Source organism: Glycine soja, chromosome 4 (assembly GCF_004193775.1).
Source record: "Glycine soja cultivar W05 chromosome 4, ASM419377v2, whole genome shotgun sequence".
Taxonomy (NCBI): domain Eukaryota; kingdom Viridiplantae; phylum Streptophyta; class Magnoliopsida; order Fabales; family Fabaceae; genus Glycine; species Glycine soja.
In genome coordinates, this window is record NC_041005.1 from 40,339,324 (window position 1) to 40,361,784 (window position 22,461).

General features: G+C 42.3%; 1 long non-coding RNA gene across 1 annotated transcript; it reads right to left on the minus strand.

Moving 5' to 3' along the window:
- Positions 1–21,388: 21,388 nt before the first annotated feature.
- Positions 21,389–22,057, minus strand: LOC114408181. Its single transcript, XR_003665842.1, has 3 exons — positions 22,020–22,057; positions 21,730–21,796; positions 21,389–21,455 (listed from the first exon to the last, which is right to left on the minus strand). It is a non-coding gene; the product is annotated as an uncharacterized LOC114408181 (long non-coding RNA).
- Positions 22,058–22,461: the final 404 nt, after the last annotated feature.

Sequence of the window (22,461 nt, forward strand, 5' to 3'; positions counted from 1 at the left end):
TAGCAAGAGAACGGGGACAATGTGGCATGTCCCTTATTGTTTCAAAATGCATTATAGGCCTAGGCCATCTCATACCAACCCCTAATTCAACCTAATCAAGCAAGAAAATAAATCAAAATTGCCCCATATATTTGAGCACACTCCCACAATTTAGAGCACCAAAAGGAGATCAAAATACACCAATGAAAAGCTAGAAAGCTTAGGGATGGAATACTTACTTGTTGGTGATGAACAAAAGCGCAAAACGGAATCAAAAAATGCGAAAAAGGATGACCCTAGGGCTGCAAATTCGTCAATCCCGTGGGTATGGCTTTTGAAGGGGGGGAAAAGAAGTTTTTGAATGTAAAAACGCCCCCCTTTCGTCATTTTTATAATTTGGTGCAGGGGTGGCTCGCCCAGGCGAGCTAACCTGCACTTTTTTTTTTTTTTTTTTTTTTTGGGGGGAACATTAACCATGTCCCCTCCTTCTCACGGATTAGCATTTTGCCTAACTTGAACTTACTTAGGTTAGAATTAGGCGTTGATTACTTATTTTATTATTACCCTTTTCCTTTTTAAAACAAACAAATAGTAAAAGAAAGCTGCAAAATACAAAGGATACGGGGCTGCCTTGCAGCAACATTCCCTGCTTGTTTCGCACAGAGAAGAGCAACGATCGGTCGGTCGTGACCCCATCCCCGCTTGCGTTCATCCTTAAGTACCTGCAAGTAATAAACAACCAGGTATGGCCAATCTTGGCCGCATCATTACCCTACCTTGATTGGTTTCTGCCGTTCATGTTTTGTCTTCACTCCAGAAGGTAGCCCAAGGTGATCCTGCCCCTGTTTTACCACAACAATATACATGCGTATGCGTATGCGTATGCATGAATGTTTTCAAACGCAGAAAATTTAGGGAAAGTTGGTTCAGGTTCAATTCTAATTAAGCGCTTGGGGATCCCATGAACTGAGCGGAAGGGCTCAGGCGATCACAAATTAACGCAAGGTGTGAAACTAACGTGAGGACTAAAAGCCTCAAATCCATGTTCATTTCTTTGAAAGATCGTAACAAGAGATACAACGGACCGGAAATCCCCGGGGGGAAATCTAGAAAACGCATAAAGATAGAGAACATGCAGCGACATCCTTAATTGCCCCAGCTTCTAAGCATAATATTGTTTGACGACATCAGAGTTCACGGGTGAAGGTAGCTCTTCGCCATCCATGTTGGTAAGCACCAGGGCTCCTCCGGAGAAAGCCCTCTTCACAACAAAAGGCCCTTCGTAGTTCGGGGCCCATTTCCCTCGGTGGTCCTTGACATCATGGGACATTTTCTTAGCACAAGGTCTCCCTCGTGGAACTTGCGTAAGCGTACTTTCTTGTCGAACGCGCTCTTCATTCTTTGCTGGTACAAGCGCCCATGACTCATGGCCGTTAAGCGCTTACCCTCAATGAGGTTGAGCTGATCGTAGCGTGTTTGAGCCCACTCTGATTCCTTTAATCCGGATTCTGCCAAGATCCTTAATGACGGGACTTCTACCTCAAATGGTAACACCGCCTCCATCCCACATACCAATGAGAACGGCGTTGCCCCAGTTGACGTTCGCACTGAAGTCCGGTAACCGTGTAACGCGAATGGGAGCATCTCGTGCCAATCCTTGTATGACACGGTCATCTTTTGGATAATCTTTTTGATATTCTTATTGGCTGCTTCCACGGCTCCATTCATCTTTGGCCGGTAGGGTGTGGAATTGTGATGCTGGATTTTAAACTCCTCGCACATTTCCCCCATCATCTTGTTATTCAGGTTGGTGCCGTTGTCCGTGATAATCTTTCTTGGCAAACCATATCGGCAGATGATCTCCTTCTTAATGAACCTGACCACCACATTCCTCGTGACATTGGTATATGAAGCCGCCTCGACCCACTTGGTGAAATAATCTATTGCTACGAGGATGAAGCGATGACCATTCGAGGCCTTGGGCTCAATGGCCCCGATGACATCTATTCCCCACATGGAGAAAGGCCAAGGGGCGGACATGACATTCAGGGGATGCGGTGGGGCATTGACATTATCCGCGAATGCTTGACATTTGTGGCACTTCCTCACATGGACACAACAATCACTTTCCATGGTAAGCCAGTAATAACCTGCTCTTAAGATCTTCCTGGCCATAGCATGCCCGTTGGCGTGCGTTCCAAACGAGCCCTCATGGACTTCCTCGATCATGTGATTTGCCTCCTTGGCATCCACACATCGCAGGAGTGTCATGTCGTGATTTCTCTTATACAGTGTGCCTCCGCTCATGAAGAAACTGGCTGCCAACCTCCTCAATGTCCTTTTATCGTTGTCGGCAATCTCTGGCGGGTATTCTTTGCTTACGACATATCGCTTGATGTCGTAATACCAAGGCTTTCCGTCCCGTTCCTCTTCCACTTGGCAACAATGTGCGGGTTTGCCACGACACTGAAATTCAATGTAGGGTAGGTCCCCGTGCGGTGTTAACTGGAACATAGATGCCAACGTAGCAAGTGCATCCGCCATTTGATTTTCCTCGCGGGGAACATGATGGAAGGAGATCTCATCGAAAGTCTTAGCCAATTCCTTGATGTAGGCTTTGTAGGGTATCAGCTTGGGATCTCTAGTTTCCCATTCCCCTCTCAGCTGATGGATTACCAACGCTGAGTCGCCGTACACCTTGAGTAGTTTGACATTGGAGTCAATTGCTGCCTGGACGGCTAGGGCACATGCTTCATATTCGGCCATGTTGTTGGTGCAGTCGAATCCTAGCCTGGCTGTGAAAGGTACACATTGATTGTCCGGAGAGATCAACACTGCCCCAACGCCATGACCTAGAATGTTTGACGCTCCGTCAAACCATACAGTCCATTTGTCCCGATCTTCGTCCAACTTTTCCTCGAACAAGGCCATGATGTCCTCATCCGGGAATTCCGGATGCATGGGCTGGTAGTCGTTAAGAGGCTGTTGGGCCAAATAATCTGCCAAAGCGCTTCCTTTTATCGCCTTTTGGGTGACGTAGACTATATCAAACTCAGATAGCAAGACTTGCCACCGGGCGATTCGTCCTGTGAGAGCTGGCTTTTCAAAGATGTACTTGACCGGGTCCATTTTGGATATCAACCAGGTAGTATGGCTCAGCATGTACTGCCTTAAGCGATGGGACGCCCATACTAAAGCACAACACGTTCTTTCGAGCAAGGAGTAATTCATCTCACAGGTCGTGAACTTCTTACTTAGGTAGTAAACAGCGCGCTCTTTCTTCCCGGATTCGTCATGTTGCCCCAGCATACACCCCATTGATTCGTCCAAGATTGTCATGTACAAAATGAGAGGCCTTCCAGGTACTGGTGGCATAAGCACGGGAGGATTCATTAGGCACTTTTTGATCCTTCCAAAAGCCTCTTGGCAATCCTCATTCCACCGATCAGTTTGGTTTTTGCGCAAGAGTTTAAACAACGGCTCACAAATGGCGGTAAGCTGCGATATGAATCTGGCAATATAATTCAAGCGCCCCAGGAAACCTCGGACTTGCCTCTCTGTACGGGGTTCCGGCATCTCAAGGATAGCCTTCACTTTTTCGGGGTCTACCTCTATCCCTTTCTGGCTTACAACGAAACCAAGCAATTTCCCTGATTTGACCCCAAAGGTACACTTAGCGGGGTTCAACCTTAATTGATATTTCTTAAGCCTTTCGAACAACTTCCGCAGGTTGACAAGGTGTTCTTCCTCAGATTTAGATTTAGCAATTATGTCGTCCACGTAGACCTCGATCTCTTGATGCATCATATCATGGAACAAAGCTACCATGGCCCGTTGATAAGTTGCCCCGGCATTCTTGAGTCCAAAGGACATCACCTTGTAACAGAACGTTCCCCACAGGGTGACGAAAGTAGTCTTTTCCATATCCTCGGGCGCCATCTTTATCTGATTGTAACCAGAGAAACCGTCCATGAAGGAAAATAAAGCGAAATTGGCCGTGTTATCTACGAGGATATCTATGTGTGGTAAAGGAAAATTGTCCTTGGGACTGGCCCGATTCAGGTCCCGATAATCTACACACATTCGTACTTTCCCATCTTTTTTAGGAACTGGTACGATGTTGGCAACCCATTCTGGATACCGAGCGACGGCCAGAAATCCAGCGTCAAATTGCTTCTTCACTTCTTCTTTTATCTTCAAGGATGTTTCGGGCTTCATCCTCCTCAATTTCTGTTTTACCGGGGAACACCCGGGATTTAGAGGTAATCGGTGCTGCACAATGTCAGAACTCAAACCGGGCATATCTTGGTATGACCAAGCAAAGATGTCTTGGTAGTCTTTTAGCAGGATTATTAATTCTTCACGGATAGGTGCGGTAATGCCTGTACCTATCTTTACTTCCCGCTTTCCACTGCCAAATCCTAAGTCTACTAGCTCTGTTTCTTCTTGATGAGGCCCCATTTCTTGGTCCTCATGGGCGACCATTCTTTCTAGTTCCGAAGGAAGTCCCACATCCTCATCTCCTTCATCTTCCGTTTGATTCATTTCTTGCTCGAAGTTGATAGACGGGTCCCAGGTATTAGTACCTTCGGGGGACTCGTCATCGAATCTGCCGTTTTAGAAAAAGAAGTAAACATGCAAATGAATGAGAATGGGTAGAGACCAGGAACAGATGAAGAAAGATCCTTGTATTATAAATTCAAAAACAAAAGACACAAAGCCTTAACAAAATGAAAACTCTAAAGCCTAGGCCCAACTATAGAGCTTTTAAAACCGTAAAGGTTTACATTATGCTTGTTGCGTAAATGCCGGGGCGTTCCTCCACTCGCCAATTTCCCAGCTGGAAATCAGGAGAGCATGGTCGTACCAAATCCAAAGTACTCGGAATATCATCTTCGCATATCGCGAACGCTTGACCTTTGTCTCCCGAACCCGCACTTATAAAGCTTCTACTTATGTGGCAGGGCGGGCTTCCTTCACCTTCTTGTCTCCAACGCGAACTTTGACCATTGTTCTTCCTTCCCGCAATGCTTCTTTTCATGTCTGCCTGAGTGGGCTTATAGCCTAAACCATACTTCCCACGATTTCCTTGAGTATTTATCAGGCTAGTTATGCCGCCGTTGTTTTTTCCTAAACCCATCCCGGGTTCAAAACCGTTCCCCAACATAACTCGGGCCATCATTACCGCTGCATCGGACAGACAAGGTTGCCCAAAGAGGGAGTCCACGGAGGAAATGCTGACCACCTCAAAAGACTGGAAAGCAGTTTCTAACGATTCTTCTGCGGCTTCCACATAAGGCATGGAGGATGGGCAGCTAACCAAGATATCTTCCTCGCCTGACACGATGACCAAGTGCCCCTCCACTACGAATTTCAGCTTTTGGTGGAGCGTAGACGGCACGACTCCCACTGAGTGGATCCACGGGCGCCCCAACAGGCAGCTGTAGGGGGGTTAATATCCATTATTTGGAAGGTGACTTGACAGGTGTGAGGGCCTATTTGTACTGGGAGATCGATCTCTCCCCTAACCTCTCGGCGAGTGCCGTCGAAGGCCCGAACCACCATTGAACTTGGTTTTAAGTGGGAAACATTGAATGGTAACTTCTCCAAAGTGCTCTTAGGCATCACGTTTAAACTGGAACCATTATCGATGAGTACCTTGGCTACGATATGGTCCATACACTTGACTGACACGTGTAAAGCCTTATTATGCCCTCTCCCCTCGGCGGGGATTTCTTCTTCGGCGAAGGCAAGATAGTTGTTGGCAGTGATATTGTTGACCAGCCCTCCGAAACCTTCTACCGAGATATCTTGGGCCACGTGAGCCTCGTTCAGCACTTTTACTAGCAGAGCCCGATGAGGCTCGGAGCTCATAAGTAACTCCAGCAGCGAGACCCTAGCCGGGGTTTTGTTGAGCTGTTCGATAACCTTGAATTCGCTCTGCTGAATTATGCGAAGGAACTCGCTGGCTTCCTCTAGCGACACCTCCTTTCTACCATCCTTTTTCTCTGGGGGCCCCTTTGCTGGAATATCTTTATTCGAAGCGTGGGGTGCTTCGCCATCTTGTTCCTCCACCACTTTTCCTTTTCCTTTGACGTCGGCGGGTTGGACTGGTAGGTCCGGAGGTGCGAACACACGACCACTACGGGTCACACCACTCAGCCCCGTGATATTTGTTACTTTAGCTGACAGCGAACTGACGTCAGTGACTTCTTCTTCCTTCTTCCCCGGAGGTGTATACCTCCACGGGACCGCGTGACTATTTTGATACGGGAAAGGAACAGGTTTGGCCATTAAGGGGTGCCCGGGCTTTTGCGAGGCTGCACTTTTAGTGAAGTATATCACCAAGGGTTTGGGCTTCGCAACACCGCTCCCCTCCGTAGATTGCATGCATATATGCTGCTCTTCTTTTCCTTCAATGCCGACTTCTAGTCGACCTTGGTCTATCATTTGCTGTAACAATTCCTCTACTTCCAAACACGTCTCCATGTCATGCATCTCGCCGGAATGTAGCAGACAGGAATCCTCCTTACACCCACTATGGGGAATTACACCTCCCTTTTGTAGGGCCTCAAAGATAAACCTCCTAGGGGTTGCCACATCTCTTAAAGGTTTAGACCTGTGGGGCCTATCGGATTCAACTGCATTAACTGCTCCCCCTCCATGATTGGCGAGCGGGTTGGTCCTCACATTGGGCCGATCCTCTTGGAAAGTCAGCCATCCGGCATCCATTAAATGTTGGACCTTGTATTTAAGGGCCAAGCATTTTTCGACGGAATGCCCCGGGACACCCCCATGGTACTTGCAAGTTGCATTAGGGTCATACCACTTCGGGAAAGGGGGTTCGAGGACCCTTCCGGGAGTTACCACGGCCAAATGATTGGCGATGAGGGATGGTAGAAGATCTTCGTACGTCATTGGGAGCGGGGTGAATTCCGGCAATGGCCTCGGAGGTAAGTTCCTTGTCGTGTTGGAATTACCGGCCGGTCGAGTCGTGTTCGGAGTTGGAACTTGGGGAGCTTCCCTCTGGGTGGGTGCCTTAGGCTGCACGGGTGTTGAACTAGAGGCATTCCCCGCATGAGCCGAGAAGCTTGGGTGATGTTGCGCGTACTGATGGGTACCATGAGGTGTTTGCTGGGGTTTGACCCACGCGGGTGTTGAAGAGACGGCATGGGCATCTCCTTCCTTCCTTTTTGCCCCTGTTGCCCCGATTCTTTTGGCGTTCACGTTTGTGGAGGAAACGTAATCAAACTTTCCTCTCTTCAATCCAACCTCGATTCTTTCCCCGGCAAACACCAGATCCGCGAAGCTGGACGGCATGTAACCCACTAGCTTCTCATAGTAGAACACTGGCAGAGTGTCTACCATCATGGTGATCATCTCTCTCTCAACCATGGGAGGAGCTACTTGTGCCGCCAAATCCCTCCATCGCTGCGCATATTCTTTAAAGGTTTCACCCTCTTTCTTAAACATATTCTGCAGTTGAGTACGGTCAGGAGCCATATCAGAATTGTACTGATACTGCCTTAGGAAAGCGGTAATCAGATCCTTCCAAGTACGGATACGGGAAGCTTCCAAATTAGTGTACCACACTACCGCAGCTCCGGCCAAGCTATCCTGAAAGAAGTGTATCAACAGCTTTTCATCTTTAGAATGGGCGCCCATCTTACGGCAGTACATTTTGAGATGGTTTTTGGGACAAGTCGTCCCTTTATACTTGTCGAAGTCCGGCACTTTGAACTTCGGGGGAATAACAACATCGGGTACTAAGCAAAGATCCGTCATGTCTGCAAACGGATAGTCCCCAAATCCTTCCACAGCCCTCAATCTTTCCTCAAGGAGATCGAGCTTCCTCCTTTCTTCAGTTGCCGGGGGCGGCCCTTCCATAGACAAAACTATTGGCGATGCTGCGATGTTGGGTTGAGGCAACGTGCCTGGTGCCGGCCCTTCGGGGATCGGGGGATAAAACTCGACATCCCTCCGAGCATAATCTTGAGGGTCTTTATGGACTTCGTCGGGCTGCTGAGGAGGCTCTTTTTCATGGACGGGAGAAGCAATGTGGCCCGCATCTTCTTGCAAGATGGGTGGTGAATAGTTGGGCGGCAATCCATAAGGGTAAGCCGCTCGGTTGTATCCCAGGTGAGGGCTGCCATCGTGCCCCAGTGTGTCCCTTCCCCGTCCTACTATGTTTGAGGGAGGATGGTGCGTAGTTGCCAAGAGAGTCGGGTCTGCTTCGGCAGCCGAACTGACAGCGGCGGCAGTGGCCGCGTTCTTCTCCATGAGCTGCTTCATACCTAACATGGCCTCCATCATGGAGGCCATTTGTTCTTTCAGAGCCGACATGTCGGCTTTCATCTGTTCCTGCGTCTCCTCTTGATCACCCATCGTTCTAGATTTGGATCTGGTGCGATAGGGATCCCTTGCGGCGCGTTTAGTTATGGTGTTTTTCCCTAAAAAACCAAACGTGAGGAGTGGGTAAAGAAAGAAAATGCATGCTAGAGATTAGATGTAGGAGTGATTTGATTTGCACAAGCTTTTTGGAGTAGAAACATGGGACCAACTCATTTTATTTCAAAAAGGAAGTCATATCTAGTCAAGGTCTGAGAGACCATACAAGTTTCCTAACGATTTCTAATTATGTGGGCCATTAAGTCTATCATATGCTGACAATAGCCGAGAAGCCCATGAATCTCTTCGGGGGCGGAGTAGGTGTCTGCCATCGCCTTGGCCTTGGCTAACAATCGGGGAAGTTCTTGACTCCCGTTCAAGGTAAGAGCAAACCGATCCATCCACATGGTTGCCTCTTGGTGTAAAGAGTCGATCACCCTTCCTCTAGCCTCTTTTTCCGCGTATACTTGGGCATACTCATCCGCGATTCTATGCTCGTGGGCCGTGGCTAGACCTAACTCTTCTTGGTACTTGGCGATGATAGCTAACATGTTGGTCTCTGTCTCGCATAAACGTTGAGACAAGCTTCTTTTGGACCTTGAACAAGCAATCAACTCCTCTTTCAGAACCATGCTATGTGCTCGCGACTGGTCCCTTTCTTCCCTTCGCAACTTGAGTTCATTATTGCTACCCCATAGAGCTCCGCGAAATTTGTTCCGGCCATACTCTTCCTTGCGAGCCCTCTTGGTCTCTTGTTCAAGGGCTCTTGCGGTAATTGCATTCTCTTCCCGTAACCCGGCACACTCCTTCCGAACGTGTGTAGCAGCCAACTTGAACTTCTCCTTGGCGAGTTTTGCCTTTCCTAACTCGCTTTTGAGAGCTTGGACTTCTTCGTCCTCTTCCGGTGCTTCAAAATTCTCTTCGCTGACGACTTTTAACCTGGCGAGCCAATCTAAACCTCGTATGCGAACTTTCAGCCATTCGTGGTACCCACCAATGATGCCATTACGAATGCCTCTAAGCTCTTGATCTTTCCTTAACGGGGTTTCCCATGCCTTATGGATTCTTTGTATAGTCTTGGAATTTTGTGCGCCGAGATCCCTCACAAGGAAAGGAGACATGCTTTCTTCCGTCGGTGCTCCCCTCATGGGGTACCCTAGTTGTCTTATAGCGAGCGTGGGATTGTAATTAATACAACCCCTCGTTCCTACCAGCGGAATGTTTGGGTATCTTCCACATGAGAAAAGGACTCCTTCTTTTCCTTCCTTCCATCGGGGGAACCAACTGATTGTTCTACCTCCTATCCCGGCCAAGAGCTGGTCCCAATCCATTCTCCTCTTTTCAGTACACGAGCGATGGCTCAGGAGCGGACATGGATGTCTTGTGTCTTGTTGGAACAAGTGTGAAACCAACCAAATACAGAGGGCGGGTAAGCAACAGATGATCCGTGCGCTACTCTTCTCGCACCTTCGGTCAAATGTGTCAAATAGATCTGCCAAGACAGCTACCACCGGACTTTCCTTGCTATGGTGGTAGGCAAGGAAAGCGTCGATTGCTGGTAGGTCTACCAAACCATCCACGTTTGGAAAGAGGACGACCCCAAAAATTAGCAAAGCTAACACATCCATAAACGGGACCCAGTCTCCTTGATTGGCCATACCCCTCGCCTTGTCTTCTAGGTACTTTTGTGGTAGGCCCGCTATGCCGTTCCGAGTCTGTTTTATGCGGTCCAAACCTCTTGCTGAATCCTTGACCACAGTTGCAATTCTGCTCAAAGAGGGGAGACATCCGGAGGAAAGATATGGTTTTCTTCCCCCGAGAGGACATCCTAGAATTTCTTCAAATTCTTCAATGGTTGGTACTAATTGGAAGTCTCCGAATGTGAAGCATCTCAAAGGCTGGTCGTAGTATTGGGTGAGTGATGCAATGGCTTCTATGGACACCTCTACTATGGTCAACTCTAAGATCTTTCCGTAAGTCTTGCGGAAGGCTTGCATTTGGAGGGGTTCCATCAACCGCCCTAATTCCTTGATGTTGGTGGTATCTGGGCTTTTGACCTTGACTTGGTAGAACCTCTTGCCGGTTTGATTTGTTCCCATGCTTACTAAAGTGAGACAAAAGCTGGTGCAAATCAAAACTCCGATATCTCATGGGTGGGATGGATGAATGCATGAAGAAATGCATATGACACAGATGCAATTTACGAATACGGGGGTCCGGGGAATTTGTCACCTTCTTAGATACGACATCTAGGGGTAGCGAAATGCCCCAACGCACGTTTTTAAGAAGGCGACACGGACCCTCCGTTGGTTTGTTTACAGTAGGGATCAAGACAGAACCCATATGCAATGCCTATGCAAAAGACACAATGCGGGAATGTGCACAGTATGACAATATTTACCGAACATAAGCAAAAGGGTATATGATACTCATGCATGGCAGTGTGAAAAATGGCACGCAGCGTGTTTGCTTCGTGCCCCTATTGAAGGGACCTATAAGGGAGAGAACTAACTAGGCTTTTAGCAAAAATCCCCAAGGTAGTTATATCTCTCTTGATGGTTTCTAGAGGTATCATCCCCTTTGACGAACATATTGTAGCAGTAGGGACTACTAGCAACAATAGGTTTTCAAAGAGAAAAGCTCTAGATGAGGGTTCACTGTAATCAAGCAAGTCGGAGACCTAGCATGCTTACAGATTCACCTCCACTCCTTATGCTCCCATGAACCCGGGTATAGGGCCCTTTTTCACTCACAGTGTGTGCAAATAGTGTTGGTGTTTGTGTGCATCAAATGAATAAATATTTACTTCATGCATACATTTAAAACGCACTAAAAGCAACAAAGAGTTTATATACACAAGAACATAATGAAAGGAAACCAACAAAGGGGTAAGTCACGGTAAAACATTGCACAAAATTAAATGGCCTAACTCTCTAAAAACAGTCCCCAGTGGAGTCGCCAACTGTCGCAACCTACCCTTCGGCGGGAGGGCGACGCGAGACTCGCGGGATGCGTGTTCCACGAAAGGAATACGCGCGGAGTCGCCACCAACGTTTATTTGAGGAAAACGTCGGAAAAACCGGAAAAGACGCGATCTACGAACTTTTAAGTGAAAGGTTCGGGAGTTGTATTTACGCACGGGGAAGGTATTAGCACCCCATACGTCCGCCCCAAGGGACGGCAGCCTTTAATCGAATGTGCAAACATGACTTTGATTTTTTATGTTCCCTTTTTATGTCTCTATATCCTTTATACCCTTTTTATATTTTCTCTTTTTGTGGTCGACAAGGGTGTTTCCCTTTGCTCCTACGTATTCCTCAATTTGGGATGAGAAAATCAGACCTACGTAGTTCTTTTTTATCAAGTGATTCTTTTTTACTTAAGTGGTGATCATTTTAAGGCGTTGGACCTTAAAAATGATCCATTTTACTTAGTGAGAAATTGAGATGACAAACTTCAAAAGCCTATTTTTGTGGACGAGCTTGACTAGGCGAATTGATTTTAGCCTTTAGTTTCACTTTAGTTATTAATCAATTCGATTAAGAATGAGAAATCCCAAAGAGAAAACGTCCGATTGATTTTCCGCTTTATTTTACTAAAAGATGTCTTTTTGACTATTATATTATTTTTTACCTCTTTTTGATTTCCAACGTGGTTACGGCACGACCGAACGGTCGGAATTTATTTTAACCGAAGTTAATGGATAATACAATTCAAACGTTCGGTGGAAATTTATTTTGTTTTTAAGTTAAGCGAGAAATGACTTAAGTAAAATGGCTTAAGCACGTCAACAGGGGGTATAAAAAGTAAACAAAACGAGAATAAAAATGCACGAAACACAATGTGGACCACTACGGGTACATAGAATGAATCGAAAAGCTTGGTTCGAGGTACTTACCCGTTGAAGATCGAAGAACGATGAAGAACGAATGAAGAACGTCGAAGAACGGTTGAAACCTTTGCGAGATTCCTCACGGAAAACGTTACGGAAACGTTTCGGAAGCGCCTCGGCTTAGATTTTCTTCACGGAAACAATTTTTCCAAGCAAATTCGAAAGAGAGAGAAGTGCCTAAGGGGCTGAACCCCTTCCTTCTTGCCTTCCTCCCCTATTTATAGCAAAATAGGGGAGGTGGTTGCCGCCCAGCTCGCCCAGGCGAGCTCAGCTCGCCCAGGCGAGCTCAGCTCGCCCAGGCGAGCAGGGTTGCTTCCTCCAGAAGCAACCGCCTTCTGGAGGAATATTCCGGAGGGCCCAAGTGGGCCTGGGTGCTATTTGCACCCCCATTTTTACTAAGTACACCCCCCTCTGCTGTTTTTTGGTGATTCTTTTTTCGTAAAGTTACGGAAACTTACGAATTTCGTAACGATACTTGTTTTCTTTCCGTAATGTTACGGAACCTTGCGGATTACATAATCATCCCCTTTTTGACTTACGGAATGTTACGGAACCTCACTTAATTATGCAACGATGCTTCCATTTGATTTCCGGTGTGTCACGGAAACTTACGGATTGTGCATCAATATTTTTTTGGTTTTTCGGCATGTCCTGGAATTTCACAAATTGCCTAATGATGGGTGTCAAGCACCTCACGAGGACCAAAGAATGGTCGCACGTCATCGAGCAAAGGTCCCCGGACGAAATTAGGGTATGACACACACTAGAAGAAGTAGAAACAACACCAAGAGGACAAGAGAACCCACAAAACCCTACCCAAATTCGAAAACCAAGATGCAAAGAGAGAGCAAATTGGTAACGTCCACACTGTCAATGATCAAACTGATTATATCATCACTTGACTGAGACGCATCGTATATCTGTTTCACTGTCAGAGGAAGCAAGGATTGAGCATCGCGATTCAACAAAACAACAAAAAGAATTAAATATAACTTAGAACCACACATTGGTTCCATCTTATTTTCTCAAAACACTGGGGGTTAATTAGTGTTGAATGTTGTTGTGATTATTATGAAAAGGAAAAAGAGGGAGAAGGGACCTTGGATGGAATGAATGAAGAGTCAGGGCCCTAGGTGGTCTGAGAAGGCATCAAGGGACAGATCGAAGGAATGGCCAATCTGCTCCTTCATTGCCTCTAGCATTCTTGTCAATACTCCCCTATCAACAACAATTATAGAACAAAATTAATACAAATTATGTAAAGAAAAGGTAAAAACAAAAATCACTTTTAAATGTTCAACTCATCAAACCATATCAATGTCAAGAATTTGAAGATTGGGGCAATGCTCGATCACTTCTAACCCCTCAACCTTGTAGAAGCAAGCTTCATTGCTTCATGATGATGAATCAAGATTGATTCAAGGTGTTTTGATGATAACAAAGATGATGACAAAAAGCCCATGAGAATGATTTCAAGATTGAGTCAAGAACAATTCAAGAATCAAGAGAAAGATTCAAGAGAAGTTTCAAGTTTTCAAGAATCAAGAATCAAGAATAATCAAGAACAAGATTCAAGACTCAAGATTCAAGAATCAAGAAAAGGTGATGTTGTCTTAGAATTTGTAGATACAAAAAGGTGATGTTGTCTTAGAATTTGTAGATACAAAAAATTAACTTGCAGACATCTTCACAAAACCACTATACAAAGATTCTTTCTACACTATTAGAAGAGAATTAGGACTACTAGATGCTAGTGACTTATCTAAATGATCTATATTGTTATGACATTTGAACAATTTAGTATTTCTTTTATTTGCATAGTATGACTGAACAATTATGAATTATGTTATATAACTATGTGGTTTTTTTACATATTTGATCTATTCATGTTTCTTGCTTCATGATTGGTTTATATTCTTCAATGTATGTCTTGTGAAGGATTAATAGTATATGATTGTCTTATACTTGTTACGCACTTTGGCTTTTTGTTGATGCCAAAGGGGGAGAGAAATAGGAATTAAATCAAGAACTCACATAAGTAATTAACTTAATTTCAAGTGAAGCATAAATTCAAAAACAAAGGGGGAGAATGGAAAATTAAGTGAGTGATCGACTAGAAAAAAGTGTGTGTATGTGTTTCTTGATTTCAGAGTTGTCATCATCAAAAAGGGAGAGATTGTAGAAGCAAGCTTCATTGCTTCATGATGATGAATCAAGATTGATTCAAGGTGTTTTGATGATAACAAAGATGATGACAAAAGGCCCATGAGAATGATTTCAAGATTGAGTCAAGAACAATTCAAGAATCAAGAGAAAGATTCAAGAGAAGTTTCAAGTTTCAAGTTTTCAAGAATCAAGAATCATGAATAATCAAGAACAAGATTCAAGAATCAAGAAAAGACTCAATCAAGATAAGTACTAAAAAGTTTTTCAAAACATTGAGTAGCACATGAATTTTTCACAAAACCTTTTACCAAAGAGTTTTTACTCTCTGGTAATCGATTACCAGTGGCAAGTTTTGTTTTCAAAAAGCTTTCAACTGAATTTACAACGTTCCAATCAATTTCAAAATGGTGTAATCGATTACAATATATTGGTAATCGATTACCAGTGTGTTTGAATGTTGAAATTCAAATTCAAATGTGAAGAGTCACATCCTTTCACAAAAATGCTTTGTGTAATCGATTACAATGATTTGGTAATCGATTACCAGTGATAAGTTTTGAACAAAAATCAAAAGATGTAACTCTTCCAATGGTTTTCAATTTTTTCTAAAGGTTATAACTCTTCTAATGGTTTTCTTGACCAGACATGAAGAGTCTATAAAAGCAAGTCCTTAACTTGCATTTTCAAAACATTGATTACAATCTTTTACATCCTTTGAATCTCTTTGAACATCCTCTTGAATTTCCTCTTCTTCTTCCTTTGCCAAAAGCTTTCTAAAGTTTTCTGGTTTTCCAAACCTTGAAAACAAAAGTGTGTTATTCATCTTTTTCATTCCCTTCTCCCTTTGCCAAAAAGAATTCGCCAAGGACTAACCGCCTGAATTCTTTTTGTGTCTCTCTTCTCCCTTTTCCAAAAGAACGAAGGACTAACCGCCTGAATTCTTTTGTGTCTCCCTTTCTCCCTTGTCAAAGAATTCAAAACGACACAGTCTGAGAATTCTTTTGATTCTTCCCTTTCCCATAAACAAAAGGTTTCAAAGGACTAACCGCCTGAGAATTCTTTTGTTTCCCCATTCACAAAGTTTCGAAAGACTAACCGCCTGTGAACATTGTCTTAACACATTGGAGGGTACATCCATTGTGGTACAAGTCGAGGGTACATCTACTTGGGTTGTTGTGACTGAGAACAAGAGAGGGTACATCTCTTGTGGATCTGTTCTAGTGAAGGGTACATCCACTAGGTTGTTCAAAGAGAACAAGGGAGGGTACATCCCTTGTGGATCTTTGCTTGTAAAGGACTTTACAAGGTTGAAAAGAAATCTCAAGGACCGCAGGTCGCTTGGGGACTGGATGTAGGCACGGGTTGTTACCGAACCAGTATAAAACTCTTGTGTATGTCTTCTTCTTCCCTGCACTCTTTAATTTTCGTTGTGCACTTTAATTATTGCTTTTACTTTTGGTAACATTAAGAAGGATAGATTTATAATTAGTAAAGGTTCGTTAATAATTAATTCAACCCTCCCCCCCCTTCTTAATTATTCTGAGGCCACTTGATCCAACAAACCCAATCCCTAGTATAAACTTAACATTATTAAAAACCTCCAACAGAACATGGCCTATCGCAATCGTGGCTCTAACCAACTTGGGCAATCTTTCAAACCTTGCTTCAGGGCCATTAAAATAAAGATGGCTCACGAACAAGCACTTGAGATTCGAACTCCCGCGAAGAAGCTCTGCCATATCCTTACACTCTAGCATAAATGATTGCAAATGTAGGGTTGTTAGTAAAGGCAGATCAATAGACGAAAAACTGAATGGAAAAGGGTTCCTATTGAAGCCCCCAATAAGTTTGAGCACCACAAGGGTTTTGCAGCTAAACAAGGCCGAGCATCTTAGTTAGAATAGTGAGACGTACCTAATAAGTTGAGCGTTGGTTTGTAGTTTTTTAGGGCAACGAAGGCACGTGTGTGGAGATGGGGTTTAAATGAAGGTTTACTAGACGTACCTAATAAGGAGGATGCAAAGGGCATCTTCGGACGAGAAAGAGGATAGCTTCCGGCGGTGAAGAATCCAAGTCAATCTTGTGAGCAACAAACATTTGTGCTTCTATATATATCTTTATCGGCTCTGTGGGGATCTCCATGGCGATGCACGTGCGAACAGAGAGAGAGCGAGGAGGAGAATTAGGGTTTTCTAAAATTTAGGGAGAGAGAGATTAAAAAGAAGATAAAATAAAGAGTGAGAGAGAGCCCGTTCGCATTTTTGAAGCTCGCATTCTACGTCGGTTCTAGAAGAACTGATGTCGTAATTCCTTTTCAAAGACTGGTTTGATAAAAACCATCTTTAAAAATTTTAAGTTATTTACAAAAATGTCACTACTTTACTTATGACATCGGTTTTTGTACAACCGTCGTAAAACCTGCGTCGTAGAAGACCATTTTTGTGATAGTGAGTATAATTTATTCAATTAAACTTACTATCAAAGCTTGCAAGTTTGAGAAGTCTAGAGATTTCTCACAGTAAAGTAAATGATTTCCGCATAAGTTTTATAAAAGGTATTTTTCCTTTCATTCCTTTTCTTAAAAAATTGTGGTACTTTTAAATTAGATTACTTTTATTTATTTTGACTTGCAAATGATATTTTCACAATGGTACTTTTAAATTCTGCAACAACCTATTTTAGTCATTGAATCACAGTGATAAGTTATAAATTTTTAAAGATTATCAATTATATTTTTAACTACTCTTTTGAAGTGTCAGACTATTTTGTGCTTGTGAGGAGGACTTGAATCCAATCTCTGTGCGGATACATATTGTCTAATTTTCTTCTCAACTTTTGGTGGATGAGTCAAGTATATTGTTGTCAATTTGTCTTCAATATCTTTTTAAACAGTCTAGATTTCTTTCATGGTACCGGGTAGAACCAAGTTACATGTAATACAATGGCAGTACACTAGATATGGAGCGTAAGTTAAACATTTTGCGCAACGTGGAAAAGGAATTTTTTAGTTGTTAGATTTGTTGGATTTAAAATAAACGATTTAGATAAATATGAACTACGGTGAATTGTCTACATGAGATCAAATAAAAAAAATACTAGTATTATTTTCTTTTCTTTTTTCTCTCTGGTCGAAGCTTCTCCCTTCAATCTCCAATCACCCCTCCCTCTCCAACACCACCCACGTGGTCACCATCGCAAAAACCTTTATCATTGTCAAAGGAATTGTTGTCCTTGTCATTGAAGAGGAACCACTCCTTCCCAGCGTTTCCGGTATCAAAATTGGGCAACCTACGTTGGGTTTTTAGATCTGATGGTTATTTGTTTTTTATCTCAGATCTAGTGGTGGTTCTTGTTTTCAATCTTAAATATGGTTATTTCTCTCTTCATTTTCAATCTCAGATCTGACTATTTCTCTCTTCGCCCTTCCATGTTGGCCTGTTACGTGATTTTTTCGTTTGTGAAGGCCTCTTGTTGTTTACGATCTCATATCTGTTGCAACCTCTCCTTGTGGCATTGTAGATCCTCGTGTCTCTGTGATACCAAATGCCATTGTGTGCATTTTTCGTTTGCCAACCCAACCCGCTAAAGAAAAAAACATGATGGGTTCTCGGTGAGTTGAACGGTGCAAAATGGTGTGAATAAGAACCCAACAAAATCCCACTACGATTGGAAGACGACAAAATCTATGATAGGGTTAATTTGGGGCGCTACCCTTTCTGGTGAATCGAACAACGAGAATCTACAATGCCCATCCTATATTTTTTAGCATTTTGTAGTTAACCAAGATGGTCAAGGGAAAAAAATGACATTCGTCCCTTCCAACCAAACTCCCACTGTTCTGCGCGCTACACCATATAAATATTGGTAATTGCAGATTTGTCTATAATTGGTATTATTTATTTTGTGATTTTGTTTTGAAAGATATGAACGATGAATGACCTTTCTCGTGTTTGTTTGATCTTGGCAAAGGGAGAATGCCCACGGTGGTCTAGTTGGACGGAAAGAAAAAATAATAATTTTTAATTTGATCTAGTGTGAGGACTCCCACGATGGTCTCCACAAATTTTTTTTGTTGTGCACAATGCGTAAGAAGTTTAACTTATGCAGAAAGCTATCCAAAGGGGGTGAATGCGGTCACATTGGATGCAAATCCACACGTGGTTGGGCTGGTTCTCAAAGACAGTGTCGATAACCACAACTTCGACAAGCACAGTGGAGAAGGAGGCCGGTGAGGATTGTGGTTCTAGGTTACAATTGGTGGTTAGAGAAAGGAATGATGGGTTGGAAGGGAAAAAAACATAGGAGTCAGGGATGAAGGATGACAAGGGTTTTTTTTTATTAATTCCAGTGTGTATCCCTATGATAGACCCATACTTAACCATTGATTATAAAAACTTTATATCTAAGGGACCATCTTTCTTTCCCATAATGTGGGACATTCTAGGGTTCCAAAACCCTTCGAATTGTGAAGGTTTCACACTTTCCAGAACCTCGTTCGACACTTGTTCACTCATTCAAAACCTTTCCTCTCTCCCTACACACCCTAGAAGCCATCTCACAAACTAGAATTCCAAAACCCTTCAAATTGTGAAGGTTCCACACTCTCCAAAACCTTGTTACACACTCGTTCATTCATTCAAAACCCTTTCTCTCTTCCTCTCTACACAATTCAACAATGAAAACCCCCTCAGGTAACGTCGTTGAGCCTCCCCAAGTCGACACTACTCTCAGTTGCTACCATTATGCATATGCATGTGGTCACAGCTCTTGTAGATAGAGACCTAACCCGTGTCATTGTCTGGTTCACGAGGTTGGTGTTGATGATGGGATGCCTCCCAATCATGTGTCGAGCGCAAGCCATGGCATACGCTTTCATGTTGGAGCAAATAGAGGTATTCAAATCAAAGGAGGGCACAGAGGAGTTGACTTTCATGTTGGAGCAGATGGACTTATTCATATTGGTAGAGGATGTAATCAAGGAGTCAGTCGAGAACGAGGATGAGGTGGAGGTGTCAAACATGATGAATGGCATGAGAAAATTGTCCTAATTTTCTATAGTATTTCGTAGAATAGACTAGCCCTAGCTTAATTAGTTCAGTAGCTTCTATCAAATTGCATAATAGATTATGAAACATCTTTCAGGATTGTTGCATTTGCTTTCTATTGAGCATAGTATCAGAAACTTTTTTCCAAGATTAATTGTCTAGACTTTATTTTATGTAATTAGTGTGTTTTCTACTATATGGAGTAGTTCCTACCCTTCCACCTAATTATTTACCTTGATTGCAATGGTTTTATATCTCTTGAAAAGTACATGGTGCAACGTGCTCTGTATTAGACGACATATAATTGTTAGTAAGCCTTTGTGTCTGTAGAAGTAATCAATGTCATCTTATTAATAGTATAAATTATTCTATTCAATTTACAATCAGAGCTTTCAAGTTTGAGAAGTCTAGAGATTTCTCATAGTAAAGTAAGTGATTTTCTCATAAGTTTTCTAAAAGGTGTTGTTCCTTTCATTCCTTTTATCAAAAACAATTGTGGTACTTTTAAATTAGATTACTTTTATTTATTTTGACTTGCAAATGATATTTTCACAATGGTACTTTTAAATTCTAAAGCGGCCTATTTTAGTGATTGAATCACAATGATAAATTATAAATTTTCAAAGATTATCAATTTTATTGTTAACTACCTTTTTGGATTGTGAGACAATTGTGAGGAGGATTTGAATCCAATCCTCTATTGGGACCCAACCTAAAAATTAAAATTGAGGCATACACAAGATTAATGTTCAAGAACTTTGGTGACACTCCAGCTCACCTCACTACAAGAAAAATGACCTATACCTACGGACAAAAACTGTTACTATAAATAAAAAAATCCGTAGGTAAATGTATGATAGACTTTGTCCTACGGATGTTTCTTCCGTCAACTTTGAGGGGGCGTATAATGACAACTAATTGTCTGTCACTATAGGTTTTACCTACTATGTATAATGTGTAGGTAAAAGTCATTAACTTCTACTTACATCTCCTAATTGTAGGTAAAAGTCTTTAATATGTACCTATCATCTTCAACTGTAGGTAAATGTTTAGATCTTAGAGAGAGCTTAGAACATACATAATTGAATGTGGGCAGTGCAGCAATCCAACGATCCTTCCAGCTCCAACTCCAACTAGCTTTGCCAAGTTCATAATTACCTAGGCCTTGGCTAGAGCTGGCCCTCCACTATTAGAGTGACAAGACATCAAGGCCATAATCTAGTACAAGGACCATAAAGATGTCTATAATATCTTCTGCATATATACACAGAATTAGAGTGACAAGACATCAGAATAACTTCCACATATATTTTAGTTAGACATAATTCTATAGTTGTGCTCTTAATTTTATTGATTTATATTTATAAGAAATAAATTTAAATCTAGAAGTATTAGCTAATCACCATTTCCCTAATCAAATTAATCAAGAACAATTTTAGACCCATATAATTAGCATTCAAAATCCAAAATTAGACTACATAAACATAAAAGGAGATTCTATTGTGTGCGCATGTTCATACATAAACATAATTACAGTTCAAATCTGTCCTTTTTGAGTTTTGAAAATAATAATAAACAGTTGTTAAAAAAATAGTTTAGTTTAATAGGCATAACTAAAATGGGAGTATGTACAATTTGTTTAATGACATGATTTTTAAAAAATGATAGCATGGTGTAAGTCTAATTTTCATATTTAAAAAGAGTATACCATATCCTTGTAGGACATGAGCACAAGTAACCACCTGTAAGTAACCTTCCACATGTGCAGATAAAGGTGTGGCTCCAGACAAAATATGACGTACTCTACCCCCTAAACCTTGCTTTACCAGATCAAGTAGTAAAATCATGATTAGTAAAAAATCCTGTCATACCAAGGGGATGGGGAGTTCAAATTTATAAATTTTAAAACCTTGTCAAACACAATTATATCAAGAAGTGGAGATGCCTCTCCATGTCTAAGCCCTTTCTCCATGTTATTAAGCTTACTGCAATCAAATTTCAGAATTTGCATTATTAGAATATTGAAGAGCTAATTACCAATAATAATAAAATAATATTCAAGTACCTACTTAAAGAGGTCACCGGTCATTTAGATACAACCTAATAAAATTTAATATTAATTTAATATGAATTTGTAAGTGAATTCATATGGGAACAATCTTAGTTCCCTAATATCTTATAGAGGATCCATGATAGTTCATTGCAGGTTTGTCGTGATTTCACCTTTACTCAAGAAACTATCTACAAAACAGCACTTACTATGAATAAGCAAAGTTGAATAATGTCTTCTTCAAGAAGCCCCCAGAAGAAATCTTCTGTGTCAAACCTGTGTATCAGATAGGGGTTGAGAGTCAATGCATTTTTTCCCAATTGGGAAGGGGAAGGAAGAAAAATGAAAAAGAAAAGTAAGAAAAATGCTACTCCAATGATCAAGAAATAATTTGCAGAGTAGCTTTGTCCTACTGAAATAATAATTTTACCATCGAGATTATATGATTATGGAAAGATCATCAAACTGTCAACAATCATGAGAATTTTCAAGAGTTTACCTGAGTACACTCTATCAAGCACACAAGGAACAACATAGAAAATAGTTAGTTTTAGTTTCCCAACATCATCAATTACAAATTTGACATCCGACAACCATTGAGTAAATGATGGTCATATTCCAAATCCGAAGTTCAACTTTTGTGGGGGGGGGGGGGGATCAAACAAATCCAAAGTTTAATTATTACATCAAATGTTCATTTCGTAATGACAAATATACATATACTACATATACTTACCCCACGCCAGAAACCAATTGAAGCACCATGCCATATGAATATCTCCTCAATGACCCTATCAAAAGTATGTGCGAGTGGAAGGTACGATATGTATACATCCTTTTCTTAATAGGAAGATCAAAGCTCTGAGTTTGACCCTGTGGCAGTATTAAAAATTGAATTAGGAATGGGAAACACAAAATATTCAAAGCAAAAGACATAATTA